General features: G+C 42.4%; 1 long non-coding RNA gene across 1 annotated transcript; it reads left to right on the top strand.

The window, feature by feature from the left end:
* Positions 1-13,497: 13,497 nt before the first annotated feature.
* On the top strand, positions 13,498-15,733 carry LOC309338671. The gene is made up of 3 exons (XR_014155005.1): positions 13,498-13,580; positions 14,347-14,432; positions 15,016-15,733. It is a non-coding gene; the product is annotated as an uncharacterized lncRNA (long non-coding RNA).
* Positions 15,734-16,045: the final 312 nt, after the last annotated feature.

Genomic DNA, 16,045 nt, shown 5'->3' with positions numbered 1-16,045 from the left:
ATCCCTGATTCTCACAGTCTCTTATCTTGCAGCTGGTTCCCCCAGCTCAGCTCTTATAACAGTTTTAAAAGCTCCCTCTAGAGGGAAACAGTTTCTATTTGTGTCAATCCTTTTAAGCACAGTTCAAACAGTAAATATAGTTTCAATTTTCAGTTACTTTTACTCCTTTTTAAACGCAGAAGAGGACAATGGAAACAATATATTTCTCTTATTTAGCTAACTGTCAAGATACGTTCTATTCACAGCCAATGAACTTCAAAACGTCAATCTTAGACTTCCAGGTTGGCGCCATAGCCGAATGGCGGATTTCCTCCGAGCTCCGGAGGGAATCTGCTCGACAGGGGTCGGGTCCTGCCGCGCCGGCGACGCGGGGACCCTTAAAAACCATGGGCGCGGAAGCCCGTGGGCCTGGTGACTCGGCGGGCACCGTTTGCGCCCCCCGACCCGCGAAGGAGCCTTTTTAAAGGCTGCGGAGTGGGGGACGGGGAGCGGCGCGGTGCTGTAAGTCTTCTGCTTCCCCTGCCGAGCGAAGCCGCATGCCATTCGACGGAGAGCGCTAACTTCTTCTTTGGAAAATTTGGACTAAATTTAAAAACAACAACCCGTGAGTAACTTGGAAATTAGATTAAAAACTTTCTTGGATTCGGTACGAGCGGGGGAGGTGCAAAAAGGAAGTCCGTCTCCCCCCTATTGTATACAATTTAAAGCAAGGATTTTGACTACTAAGGTCGAGAGAAGAGTCTTTTCTTTATCTGATAAAAGTTATTAATTCCACGGATTGATAGTATAAGTAATTGTGCTGGAGGAGAAGGGCTAATTTTCTGAGTTAAAGTGCCACCCATCCCGGGACCGGGAGCGATCTGCGAGAGGAGCCTGCGGAGGAGACATAGAAGATTTTGACAGCTGTCAAACTAGCTGTCAAAGTCGGAAAAAATAGAGAACTTTGTTTCCGATGTGTTTGCTGGTTACATTTGATACAATATAGTTACAAATTGTTGAAAATAAAGAAGAATTGAAACAAACTAACTTGGCTTTTGGGTTGGAAGTGAAAGGAATACTGAATAACCAGAATCCCTCTAGTGGGGGTTCAGGGACATTACAAAAATGGAAATAGGTCGAAAAATACTAGCTGACCTGGATGAGGTTAGGTTTCTCGTGAGAAAGTTGTGTAAGTTACAAGAACAAGGTCATGTTTTGTCTACAAGTGCTACAACTTTGAAGCCAACAGTAAAGGAATCTACTGAGCTGGAAAAGGACTTGATGTACAAAATCCAGGCAGCTGAACAAGAAAAGAAACTTGAGCAGGAGGAGCAGGAAGGAGGGGCTGCAATGCTGCAGAAGGCAAAGGAGAGCCGGAGGTCTGTCAAGATGGACATAAAAGAAAATAAGAACTGGATGACAAAAACGGGGTTTGAATTGGAAAATGAGGAATGGAAGGATCTCCTTTTGTGGAGATCTGAAGATCTATGGTCTACAAATTTGATCAAGGTGGAAGATAGAACCTTTCGGCTATTTGGACTTAGAAGGATTGAGAATCAAGATTTGAGCTTAACTTTTAAATATGGAGATCCGGCTGGAAGGATGGACATTATAGGGATAGTGCCCCTCCGAGACTTGGTGTTTAATATAAAAGACTTTCAAAGGAACCGGCAGAGAGAGACTGAGAGAGATTTAAGGGCCTCAGACGTGAGGCTGCCGGGCTGATAAATAGATGGACTAATGGACAATGGTTTGGGGATCGAAACCGGGGAAGGGAGGGTGGGGTTTGGAAATCCAAAAGGTGTACTAAAATATTCTGATTTATTCTATCTCTTTTTTTCTGTGTTTTCACTAGTATTTCACTGTGTTTTCACTAGTATTGAAATGGGGAATTCGTGGAAGGGGAACTGGGCCGATCTTAGAAAAAGTTTTCAAGTATAATGATTGATGTATATATGCTAAAAGTTGATATATAAAGTGAATTTAATATAACAACAAACTAAGGTTAAAAATTTAGGGAGAAGAACTTGTTGAACAAATTTTTGGACAGGGAATACAAGAAGGGGAGGCGAGGGGAAGTTGTGGAAAAAAGGTATTGAAAATATGGATTGTAAATGTTGAATTTTTCTTTTCTTTTTGTTTTATTTTTTTTCGTTTTTATGTACTATTTGAAATTCTAATAAATATCATTTTAAAAAAAACAAAAACATCAATCTTACTGGCAGAATCCTTTCCAGGTTCAGAGCAGTGGTGATTTAATTTTCAACACTCTCTCCTGCAGGCTTGCACGATCCAAAATTTCCCCCCTCTTCTCCTGCTTCCAAGGGGGGTTTAATAGTTTTAATCAATGGAAGTTTAATCCTTTGCAGAAGACTTTCCAAGACCTTAGCTTGCAGCGTCTTTGCTTCAATCTATTTACAAAAGGGGAAGGCGGACTTCCTGTTTAAAACCTTCCCGTTTCGGTGCCAAATTAAAACATTTATAGATCCAATTTTCTGTTCTACTCACAGGTAGTTGTTTAAAATCGAACTGTCCACAGGAAAAAGTCAGCGCTCTCCGGCAACAGCAATGCGGCTTCACTCCGTGAAAGAAGCAATCAATTCGAAGCACCGCACCGCTCACCCCACGTCGCTCCGGATCCCCGAAACCGGGTCTCCCTGCAAGTAGGGGAGGCGCAAAAGGTGCCAGCCGAATCCCAGGTTCACAGGGTTCTCCCGCCTGTGCTTTTTAGTGGGTCTCCGCCTTCACCGTGGCGGCCAGACCCTGTTTCCATGGAGTAAATTCCTCCAGATCAGAGGAATTCCGCCATTGCCAGAGGCACTAACCCGGAAGTCTCCATATTAAATATATTTTGGATGACAGGTCTAATGATATTACACTGGCCATGGCAAAGTTTCTCTTGGAAGTTAAAAGAATCAAGGATCATCATGCTTGAGACAAAACAAAATAACCGCCTCGATTCCTCTCTCTTTTGTGGTTGGCTGTCTTAACTGTATTTTGTTCTGAAATTGTTCGGTGGGACTTTGGACCGCAATAAAGATTTAAAATATAAAAATAAAAAATAAATAAATATTTTTGCCCAGACTTTCCTGGACCAATAAGTTTGGACCCTGTTATTACTGGATTCCTGTTTTTATAATACTGGTGTGTTTTTTAATGTTGAATCTCTATCTTTTATATTGCAATCTTGTATACAACATACATTTTAAGTGGTTTATAAATGCTATTTAAATACATACATACATACATACATACATACATACATACATATATTGGGATGTGCATCCAACTGTGGATGCTTTCCATTATACTGCTTTTTCAGTGATGGAGGAGGCATCTCAATGTGGGAGAGCACTGGCCAGGACGAGTCTCTAAGGCAGGCATCCCCAAACTCAGCCCTCTAGCTGTTTTGGGACTACAACTCCCATCATCCCTAGCTAACAGGACCAGTGGTCAGGGATGATGGGAATTGTAGTTCCCAAACATCTGGAAGGCCAACTTCGGGGGTGTCTGCTCTAAGGCACTGAAGATCAACAATCAATCAGGGGGACAACGGCCATGAGCAGGCATGGGCAAATGAGAGGGGATTTAGCAAACATTTTCATGACCCCATGGTATGAAAGTTTGCTACAGAATGAGTCTGGATTCATTGCTCCCACTTCCCCACACAAATGCTAAAGGATTATGAATTTCCTTTGCCTAAGGAGTTGCATTATTGTAAAAATGAGGAGTTTATATAGAAAACAATATTTTTTTAAAAGAAAAGAAAAAGCCAAACCCATCACAAAACATAATCTAAACCAGGCATGATGAACCTGTGACCCTTTTCCAGATATTGTTGGATATCAACTCCCACTATCTTGGCTTGATGGGAATTGCAGTCCAACAACATCTGAAGGGTCACCGCCCCATCTCTAATCTAAATATTCCAATGCTAATTCAATGATTCCTTACAGGCATGTGAACTCTGATCCAAATGCAGGATTGCCCTATAAATTTCAACAGATATGACAACCATGTGCACATTCCTTAACATGCAGAAAACTTATTTCACCGCTGAAATGAATTATGCTGCCATCAGACGCTAAAGCTCTCTTTGTGCTTCAGAGCATCTGTTACCCTACCTTCATAGAATATTTATAGTATAAAGTATGCTTAACAATAAAAATGAGGTGATACCAAGTCCATATGCATCATACCGAATTTTCAAATTCATGTAAGTTTCATTTTCTACAATGCCGCTCAGATTCAATGACGATCTAAGGTAAATGTTGAATGGCCATATCTTGCATACACTCTGCTATGTTTAAAATAGAAAACTACCTAAAGAAAAATCTGGAATTTAATCATAAATGCTTTCCCCACTATTGACATTATAATGATACATTTTCAATCATAAACTGAAATTTTCTGCAGTGAAATGCATAGTGAAAAGCGGCAATGATGGGTTTTTAGTTTTCCTTTCAGTGTAGCGAGCCTTAGAAATATGCTGATGGGATCCCAAGGAAAGATGATTGTGGACCAGCTCTCTGTTTGCATTTCTGTCCATCAGAAGCATAATGAATGGAATTTCTCAAAAACAAAATGTACTCAAGCTCTGTGTCTGCTTTCATCACATCTATTGCTTCAAAAGAAACGCAGTGAAGCTTTAGAAATGGAATAACATATGAGTATCATTCTGTCAAGATTGCCCCTAATGCTAATATTTCCCTTAGTAACTCAAGTGGCATTATGGGAGGGAAGTCAGAAGATTCTGGAATCATTTAGATTAGATATGCACATCTTAAATGTGCGTTGGCCAAAAAATTAAAGGAAAATCATTTCCATTTTCTTATTCTCAGTTCAGTATTTCTGCTTGTTGCTAGCTGTCAAGAATCTGTTCACCTGAGGCGGTTTGAACACCCTGCTCTGAACAGGCTAGCTACAGATCCTCAGAGTAAAATCCCCTTTCTCTGCTTTACCAGAGAATGCATGTTGCATGGCTTCAAGTTCCCATGATAAGGGATGAACATAAAATTCAAACTGATTGGGGAGCCAACCTTTCCCCCAGCGCAACTTCCCTCTAAAAAGTTGCCACTTTTGGTGGTTTACATTTTACAGTGGTACCTCGAGTTAAGTACTTAATTTGTTTCAGAGGTCCGTTCTTAACCTGAAACTGTTCTTAACCTGAAGCACCACTTTAGCTAATGGGGCCTCCCACTGCCGCCGCACCACCAGAACACGATTTCTGTTCTCATCCTGAAGCAAAGTTCTTAACCTGAAGCACTATTTCTGGGTTAGCGGAGTCTGTAACCTGAAGCGTGTGTAACCTGAAGCGTATGTAACCCGAGGTACCACTGTATTCTTTAGAAGCTTACCCCACCACAGAGTTTTCTTTCAAAAAGCCCTCAGGGAGGCTCTGCTGGGGTGGAGGAAGGGGGGCGGACCGCCCCAGGTGTCACCACTGAGGGGGTGACAAAATGCCAGGCAGCACTTACTGTGAGGCCTGCAGTGCGCCCAAGCCATGCATATCTCCTGGGAGAGACACGGTGACTCGGGGGCACACAGGCTCCGTGCTGCCCAAATGGTCCACCCACTGTAGGGCAGCTGAGTGGGAGGAGGCAGGCAGACTCCGGAGGCCCCACAGTGTGCCCTGCCCCTATGGGCAGCTCGCCCCGCTCTTGCCCCACCCGTGGGCGCACCTCCCCAGGCACCTGAGCGGCTTCCTCCACCGCTGGGCTCTACTATTGCTACTCCTCCAAAATCCCCTTGCATGCCAAGATTGTGCCACCCCGTCCCCCAAACGTGACAGTCTAAATATTCCAAATTCCTCACCCCACCGACTGCAGCTATGGGCAACTTAAAATTCTGCACCCCGCTCTGCTCCAAGGCCTTAGGATTTCCACCTCTTTCAATACCCCACAACTGAGTTAAGGAAAGTGGCAGGGAGAGACACACATTACCGGTGATGACTGAATCAGCCTTTTGTCCAACTGACGCAGGAGTGGGGGACTTTTTCAGTCTGAGGGCTACAATCCTTCATGGGTCCCCATTGCCAACGGTTGGCCAGAGGCAAAATGACACGGGCGGCACAGGACTCTTACCTTTGTACAGTAGGCTGCGTTCTAGCCATGTGAAAGCCAAAGCTTTCTCTGCATAGACATGCACACATCTCTCCACCAAGGCAAGCAACAGGCAGGATCACACTTTGAGGATATATTCCAAGGCATGGAACAGAGCTGCTGAGAGGTGCAGCAATCTCTACAATGACTAGATAGAAGGACCTGGAGGAACCCTGGCTTGAGGTCCTCCAAGATTTTTGCTTGTGGTATGTGTGTGTGTTGAAGGTTGCTGGTAAAAGAACCTAACTTTTCCTTCTCTTTCTTTTTCTTCAGCTCTTCTGGCGCCCCCACCCTACCATGGCTTTGGGAGAAATATCATGTCATTATGTCACATTTTCCTAAGGGGAACTGTGGGTACAATAATTAAAAAATAATAATAATACAAAACTACTTGTGGAATGACACTATGTGGTTATGAAGCAAATGTCAGAGGATCATTCTGGGGACATGAGAGGCTTTTGGACACCAGGGGAAACATCACTACTGTTGCCATAGTTATTCTGCTTCACAATTGTTTTGCTGCCCCTCCCAGGACTAATCTACTGGCACAGGAGGCATGTTTTGGGCTATAAGCATGTACACAGAGATAAAAACATGTGTATGCGTGTCTTCTGACATTAAGGCATGAATTTTCAAACATAATTCTCTTTTATGAAGGATGACTAAATGCATGAAATCAGAATGTTGACCAGAGTTACTTTTTCCCCATCGGGTTTTCTTCAACATAAACAATCTATGGTGATAGAAGTCTCTATTGCTGAATTGCGTAACAATTTTGTGATTTTCATTGGATTTAGTGTCTTTGTAAAGACCTTCTAGCAGATTTTACTAGCACAGTAAAAAAGAAAAGAGGGGAAAAAACCTGTAACGGTTGGATGAGTCTGCATATGGTTTACTGTAATTAGTAATTGTAATTTGCTTGTGCAATGCATGGATCTTGACAAAAGAGTTACTCATGCAGCAAAATTCCTTGCTAACAAATCCTAATGTGTTCTATTTTGTTATACTTCACTATAGCAACTTATAGCATCTTTTAGGAGACTGATCACTACTATGAAGGAAGGGAAATTACAGTAGTTTACTATACATTGGATTAAAAGGCAGGTCTTGAAACATCTTTGCCATTGGATTCTTCTGGAAAAGAGGCAAGCCAATATGAAAAGATAATTAGATGATAAAATAAGAAAAACTGAATTAAGCACTGCAGGTTATCGGTGCTTATAAGCAATTCATCCACAGTGCATTAGTGAATTACATGCACATCTTTGATGCATGCTTTTATTTGATATCAGTGCACACAAGGCCTATTATTTAACTTGTAACAAATAGTCCTCCTGCAGAAAAAAACCCAAGGTCTATTTTTCAGCAGTTATTCCGTATAATTAAAAATAACAGGGTTATATTTTTCTGCACAGAGTTTTATTAGAACAATAATTGTTTGAGGATTGCTTGTTCAATTAAAAACAGAAGAGCTTGTGATCCTGTTTGCTTGACCAAGCGCATTCGGAGGGGGGGGGGTGGTTGGGAGAGAAAGGAAAAAGCCATATTCAGCAATGTAGACGATCCCCAGGTAAACCTTCCTGGCATCTCCAGTTAACGATTCTTAGAAAACTCTTTAATGGTAGATGTTGATAAGCTGCTGTCAGATATTGCTGAGCAACAGAGACCAGTAATTTGCATCAGTATAAAGAAGCTTCAAACCTTCACTACCAATAGGTTTGATCCAGACTAATTTAGCATTGCATTTATTCCACGAAAAACACTGGGGCATATTAGTCAGGGTAGCCAAAGTGCTGCCTTGCAGATGTTGCTGGACTCCAGTTCCCATCAACCCTCAGCCAGCATGATCAGTGGTCAGGACTGTTGACAGAATTAAATGATGGTGAAGAAAGCATTCAGAGGGGTAGGCATAATTCATAGCAAAGCAACAAAACACTGCTGAGCTTCTGCTGGCCAGGGTAGAAGATGCCTCTGCTGGTGGGTTGTTGGTTTTTCCCCCTGTTTTCCCTTTCTCATTGGGATCTAGTATAAAAAATGAGGTCTCATAAGTCCACCACACAGTTAAACTCACTGTGCAATGCTTGTAGATCTATGGGGGAAAGTCCACAAAGACTGATGGAAAACGACAAGAGGGACAATAACTAGGCCAGCTTCAGGGATGGCATAGCTTGTCTCCCTTGTTGAGGACAGGTCAGTCTAAACTGACTAAGGAGATCCATCCATATGGTTCCGTTCCAGACATCCTCATTGAGGGTACAGTCTACAGGCCCTCTCGTTGATCATTTGAAAGATTGGCTCTACCCCTCTCACACTGGAAATAAGCTGACACCAGAGAGGGTGATCTGATGCCAGAACCTCCCTTTCACAGCACTGACTCCTCTGATACGATAGCCCAACTGATGTCAGATCTCTACTATTGATAGGGCCCAGGGCATTCTGGGAATAGGACCCAAAGTCTTCCAGTCCCCTAGAACCTGCTACCATCCCAAATTGTGAGGGGGGGGGACTGAGGCACAGAGCTGAGCATATCTAAATCTCTCATACACCTTCCCTCCCTATGTTTTGTGTGGAAGGGAGCAGGGAATACAAGTTATGAAAAATGTAAGGTTGATCACGCCCGTATTTCTACCTTGAGAGCAGAGCCCAGCAGGCTTATTGGATAAGGAGGCTAACTGCCTTTGTATCTCTCCCATCCTCTCCCCACCCAGGATAAATCCTTGATAACAGGTAAAAATATTACAGCAATGCTGCAACTTGCGCACATTCAGTGTTATATGCACGACAAAAAATAAATAAAAGGGGGTTGGGTTCTAGGAAAAATGACTTTGGCAAGCTCCCCACCACAGACAAATCCCACTCGCCATTGAACCCACTGAGTTTTGACTGTACAGTGGTATCTCAGGTTAAGTACTTAATTCATTCCGGAGGTCCATACTTAACCTGAAACTGTTCTTAACCTGAAGCACCACGTTAGCTAATGGGGCCTCCCGCTGCTGCCGCGCCGCCGGAGCACGATTTCTGTTCTCATCCTGAAGCAAAGTTCTTAACCCGAGGTACTATTTCTGGGTTAGCGGAGTCTGTAACCTGAAGTGTATGTAACCTGAAGCGCATGTAACCTGAGGTACCATTGTATGCAATTTGGCTTTAGGAGTGATCTCCTTGCATAAGTTGTGGGCCTGCTGTAGAGCTGGGGACAGACTTCTGCCTGAAGCCCTGGACAATGGGTAGCAGAGGTATATTCAGGGACTCACAACCGGTTTGGACACAAATGGCACAGAGCCTCAGGGACACCACAGGGGAAGCCACAACTATGATTTAGAATGGAGCATGTGAGGCGGGGGGTGGGGTGCCGAATATTAGCATCACACAACGCGCTGCTGAAATTTGAGACCCCAAGTTCATCTGCTGTGGGTAGCCAATGTGGTGCCCTTCAGAAGCTGTTTGATTAAACTCCCATCAGCCCCAGCCAGTATGACCTATCGTTGAAGGAGACAGGAGGTCTAGTTCAGCAACATCTGGAAGGCATCACATTGGCAATCCATGCCTTAAAGACTTTGTAAACCCTGAAAAGCTTTTACTTCAGATGAAAGTGGAATGAGCAGGTACACAGTGAACAGTAATCCTTCTTTCAAATACCCTTGAATATTTGGAGTGGGAGGCAGGGAACTATAATTTCTCCAACAATCATAGCCATTATTAGGGTATGTGGGCCATGTGGGTATGGGGCATAATAATAATAATAATAATAATAATAATAATAATAATAATAATTCATATAATCCATCTTCCAAAAACCATGATGTTCACATCACTGTGGATTTAACAAGTGGATCGATATTGTTCTGAACTTACGTCAGATAACATTTTCATGTATTTTTTTAGAAGCAGAAAACATCACCGGCATTAGGGAAGATTAAAGAATGTGGGTGTTAAATAATAACCACAGTGACTGCCTATGACCTGACATTCTTCCCTGCCCGATGTGGTCAGGGTGTAACTTGGTAATTATAATTGGTATTTGTGGCAATTTATAATTGTCACTGAACTTAGTTTGCAAAACTTTTTGGGCTAAGCATGCAGTGACAAGAAAAGCATATGAAGGCTTGTTTAGCTTGTCAAGAGATTTAGGAATGTACTCTAGCTGGTCTTCCTCTCAATCTGAGTTTGGGATAATTTATTCATTAGTTGGAGAGCGCTGTAATTTGAATGCACCATTACAAGAATGCAGATATTGCTATCCGCTACTTTCCAGAAATCTTGCCTCCAGTGTATGCTTCATTTATATAGATGGTGATTATGTTTTATTGATTAAAATCTTTAAAAATGCATGGCACAGGGTTTACATAATGGGAAAATTAAGCACGCATTTTAACAGAATAACTTCTTTTTCAGGTGATTAGCAGTGGCTTTTAGCAGTAAGCAGCTGTAAACATTTTCAGTAATAATAAGTGAATGTTGCAGTAATACAGGAAATGCAAACTCTATTAAAAGACTGCACTTATCAAAGGAACATGTCCTGCATCACCTCTTTTCCATTTTGTAGCTGCAATAGATAAATATTTCCCCCACCCCAAATGCAAAGAGTATCTGTGCTACCTTTGGAGTCATTTCATACTTGGAATGTTATATAAAACTATGGTCAATGTTCTGCCCAGCAATGGACAAAATAGTGGGGCCAAGTCACTTCAGAAGACCGGTACAGAAAGGGGAGGGACGCAACAGCGACTAGGTCACCCCGGTGACAACATGTCAGCAGGAGTTCCAGATTGGCTGTGCTAGCACATTTACATCTGTGCTGACTCCTCCCCTTTCCCCATCCAAATTCCAGTATTGTTACAAGTGTCTGTATGGATCCCATAGGCATCTGCTTCTCACTGGGTCCCTCAAACATCCAGCTCCCAGAGAGTGATGGTATTTTTTGCTGAAACCATTCGTTCATATTACCTTCACTACACTGCTTCCACTGGGTCTACAGTGGTACCTCGGGTTACATACACTTCAGGTTACATACGCTTCAGGTTACAGACTCCGCTAACCCAGAAATAGTACCTTGGGTTAAGAACTTTGCTTCAGGATGAGAACAGAAATTGTGCTCTGGTGGCACGGCAGCAGCAGGAGGCCCCACCATTAGCTAAAGTGGTGCTTCAGGTTAAGAACAGATTCAGGTTCAGAACGGACCTCTGGAAAAAATTAAGTATTTAACCCGAGGTACCACTGTACTTTGAGTAGAACTTTGTTGGCTTCATCAAAAAACAAATAACTAACATTGCAAAGCTTGGTTTTGAAAGTGAGTGGAACACATGCCAACTTAAATTATGCTAGGGTAAAAGATCCATATTCCAAACTCAGGAGTTCAGAAGCAGGACTACTGTAAGATAAAAACAAGCCTTTAAAATAGTTTGACTTGTAGTCCCAGCAAAGGAAGAATGGATACAAAAACTTATGGAATACGCAGAAATGGCGAAACTTACCGGAAGAATAAGAAATCAAGATAACAAACTTTTTATAAAAGAATGGAAATGGTTTATTGAATATTTACAGATAAATTATAAACAGATGAGAATATTGGCAGAATTATTGTAATAACCTGCAGCTTCATAAGAGTTTATATTTAAAGTTGATGAATAAATGAGCAAATTAAGTTAATTTGGATATGCAGAAAATATTAAAAATAAATTTAAGGAACTGCAGAAAAGGGGGGAAGGAAGTCAAGTTTTGAAACGTTAACATATTGTAAAATCAGTGAAATGTATAAACCTGAAAAGCATATTTTAATATAAATAAATAAATAAATAGTTTGACTTGTACCAACCATTTTGCTAGAGTACATTCTATCTGGTTTCCTGGTCGCATGAGTGAGCTGAAAGGAGTTAGGATGCAGCAGGAGTTAGGGTCCCCCTTGCCTGGTCAATCCTCTGCCACTCCCCCAGAGCACTCATTTTTCATCAATTATGCTGTTGTAAGATCTGCTAGTTGCACAGCCAGCTGAAATGGGATGAATAGCTACACTGGTGTATCTCTGACTGAAGCAGCATGTGGGTCTACACTGCTACAGGCTTGCTGTGCTGCAAATCAGCCGACTGAGCCAGAGATCTGCTGGATACTGATTTGCTCATCCCAGTGGATATTGGGATTGGATTCCTCCCTAATTCAGTTGCTGAAAGCAATGTAAGAAGCCAGTCATTACCACTGATTGCTGTGATGATTAAGTTTACTATAGATCATCAAAGGTCTAATCTCCTTATTTCAGAATATCTCCTAAAATCTTTGGGGAAGACATCCATTCTTACAATCTGTGAACTCAGTATACCCATCTATCAATCACAAGTTGTAATAACCGAACACATCTGAAATGTTAATTAACTCCTCATTCTTTCCAGACTTGAAAGACATTGTTGTAATGAGATGCTAGTACTTCTGTAATCAAATTATTATTTTTCCAAGGGTGCTAATATTGCAAGCAGTGCCGGATTCATGTATACGCTAAATAGGCTGAAGCCTAGGGCCTCTTGGGGGCCTCACCAGCCCACATGTTCCCCAGCGGGCAGTCTCCCCTCTCCCCTCTCCCAAAATTGCAAACCCAAGACTGGGCAGGACATGTGAGGGCAGGACAACCCAAAAGCTGTTAATCAAGCAAACTAGCACACACGTCACCTTTGTCACAGTCAGGATGCCTATGTCCTGGCCAGGCCTGCACTCAGTCTTGTTTTTGTACAATCTTGTTTGTCCTCAGTAACCAAAATTATATTATCAACATAGACAAGCAGAAAAGTTGTTTTCCTTCATTGGCAAGGAATCATACAAAACAAAGTGGCACTAATAAAGAAAGGTTCCAGGGTGGCAACAGAAAGCAAACTAAAAATGTTTTTGCAGTTCATCAAAAATATCCAGCAATATCAAGTTATAGGAAAACTGGTGCTATTAACAGTAATCCTTCTAGTTGGTTAATTGGTTTGGCAACTTCCATGCACATGGCGTGTGATGCTAATTATTTCCCCCAAGAGTTAAATGGTAACTAATCAGAGGCAGCTACAGGAGAGCTATGAGATTCAGGTGAGGGTCAGATGCCTTGCCAATCCCAGCAGGTATATAAAAGGATGACCAGGCCTGACCAGGCCTGGGGAGGTCGCATTTACTGTGAGGCAGCAGTGCTGCGGTGCAGTCTTGGGTCTCTGGCAGCCGGCGGGAGCTCATCGATCCCACCTTCGTCACCAATATTAAATGTTCGGAAAAGTCAGAAGCCCAAGGCAGTATAAGTTCCTCAACTAAGTTTATTCAACATTTGTCAGTGACAACAGCTCACTCAGGAACACAAGAACCAAACTGACTGGATGACATGATAATAATTCCAAGCATGAACTGACCGTTGACACTCGACAGTTGAAAGAGCATGTGCTTACTTGCCATTAGAACGTTCGTCTACCAACGCTTCTACAACTGGTTAGAATGTGCCTTGTAACATAAAATGTGTTAAGCCCAATACATAACACCATCCAAAAGGTATGCTGAAGAATTTGCTAACACATAATACATAATACATAACACCATCCAAAAGGTATGCTGAAGAATTTGCTAAAACAGTCATAGCAGTTACAGCGGTTGTTAGTAACTCAGAGAAGGTTTGGGAACCTTCAAGCTTCCAAGAAGTCTAAAGTTTAACCTCAGAGGATGCTGAGCCATGGTTAAATGCCATGAAGGCTGAACTTGATTCCTTAGAGAGGAACAAGACATGGGAACTAGTTCCAGGCCTGCCCAGGCCACAAAAGGTTTACAAAGGTCAGTTACTGCAAAAGTTTCTCAATGGGTGGGGTATAAATAAAAAGTTGTTGTTGTTGTTGTTGTTGTTGTTGTTGTTGTTGTTTTATGCATTTTTTAAAATCACCATGGTATTTAACAATAACATTGTCAGGGAACTGCCATCAGCTCAGAGGTGAGAGGTGGAAGGGCAGTTGGGTTACAGGGAGCCTCCAAAGATCGTGAGAAGCAGCACTTCCTCCGCGGAGGAAGACTAGTGGGGAAGAGATGCAGGGCTCGGAGGATGCAAGAGAGAGCATGCAAGAGACCACACCGGCAGACATAACAAACATCTTATGTCCTTTAGAGGAAAAATTGTGAATTGTATAATTTTTTTTAAATCCCCATAGTATTTAACAATAATATCTTACGTTCTTTAGAGGAGAAATTGTGAATTGCAGAATTTTAAATACCCTTCATCATCCTTGGCTTCACTCAGTTTTGTTTATAACACTCTTCCATTTTCTTCTAGTTGTGAGGGTGGGGCCTCACAAGTGGAGTAGCGTAGGGCCTCTCGTCATCTAAATCCAGCCCTGATTGCAAGTGTTCAAATATGAGGTAAAGGACTTTATTAAAAAGAAAGAAAGAAAGCAAAAATCCCTGTAGTATGAAGAGAGGAAATGGTATGAGTATATAAAGGGACTTTCTGGCTAACGTCGTGGCTTGAGTAATTTATTATTTGATGAAACGTAGCAGCTGCTTCCCAGAAACTATTCTTCTTCCCCACTGGTAGAGGAATAATCACAGGAAGTTGTTCAATCAAAAAGGTCATTTCTGCCTTCCAGGAAAATGTTTACTAAATTGATAGTAGCTGAGCCTGAAACTAAATGAAAACTTTTCATCAGCCTTAAGACATATTGCAATTTGTTAAATACAGTATATTTCAAAAAGCTAACTTTAATTTTAATACAGTTCAAAATTCTTCCTGTGATTGTTTCTCTCCGAACCCATAACATAGATCTTTGAAAGAGCAGGAGAACAGAAAAGATGTTTTCTTGATTTACTATGCATGGCAAGCTGCCCATTAATTGAACATGCTGATAATCCATTTTATTGCCCATCTATCTCTGAATCTAATTATGTTATGCACGGAGATGCAAGGAGATATAGATACAGATAGAGATATATCGTATCATTTCAGAGCCATACTACAAAATCCAGGCATGCCTTCAACACTTTAGACCAGGGTTGGGAAACCTCTGACCCAGGGGAAGAATGTGCCACCCAGACCACTCTGACTGGCACTTGCAACTCTCCCCAGTCCCCCCCCCTCGCCCCCAAGTGCTTTCACTCTGGCAGGAATGTGTCATTGAACCAAGAATGGTGTGAGAATGTGTGTATCTCTATGTAATAAAATTAGAAGAATGCCACCACACAGCCTCCATTTGAGGATTTGTGGTGCTGCTCCACAATCCTGGATTTAATGTATGAATCCAGGGCAGTCTGGGGAAACAAAAATGAAGGCAGGTTGCATGACAGCAGTAACCATAGCATGGGAAGAAGACTGGAGGAACACTGAGAGGGGAACAGCAATGGTTTAAAACAGTGGTTTACAACCAGTGTGCTGTGGCACCCTGGGGTGCCTTGAATGATGGTCTGGGGTGCCATGGGCAACACTGGCCTCTGTCCCTCTTTCCTTCCCTCCCTCCTCTGATGCCCTCTCATGTCTCTGCCTCTCAAAGGGTTGTAAAGCTGTTTGTTGCAGCAGCCCTGGCTACAAGATTCCCAGGTGAATGGTGCCTCTGGGGCTGGCCCAGGTCCCTGTGGGGCAGTTTGAGGAAGGCACCTCTCTTTGGGGCAGGAGCGGCACAGTTCAAAGACCAGGGGCGGCAGCTGCCGCTGCCCAGAGGACTTCCTAGGAGAGGGGAGAGCAGAAGAGGGTGAGGGAACACTACACAAGGGAGGGTGTTTTAAAAAGGATGAGAGGCTGCCAATTCTGCAAGCAAGGGGTGACATAACTGGGCTCCTGAGCCCCACAGGGGTGCTGTTAAACAACAGCAGGTGTTTGTGTAAAGTACTCTGCGTCAGTTATGGTTCTTTCAGTTTTTCACTTTTCTGTTCATCAGTTCTCCAGCAAGTTGTGATTTATTTATTTTTTTAACAAGTAAAATCCTCATGGAAGCTCATCAGCATTTCCGTGCAAATCTGTTCTAGTAAGAACATTTCAAGCA

This window comes from Podarcis erhardii, assembly GCF_964252035.2.
Source record: "Podarcis erhardii genome assembly, chromosome: 3".
NCBI classification, from domain to species: domain Eukaryota; kingdom Metazoa; phylum Chordata; class Lepidosauria; order Squamata; family Lacertidae; genus Podarcis; species Podarcis erhardii.
The sequence above is the reverse complement of the archived record's forward strand: the minus strand, read 5'-3'. Positions and strand labels throughout refer to the sequence as shown.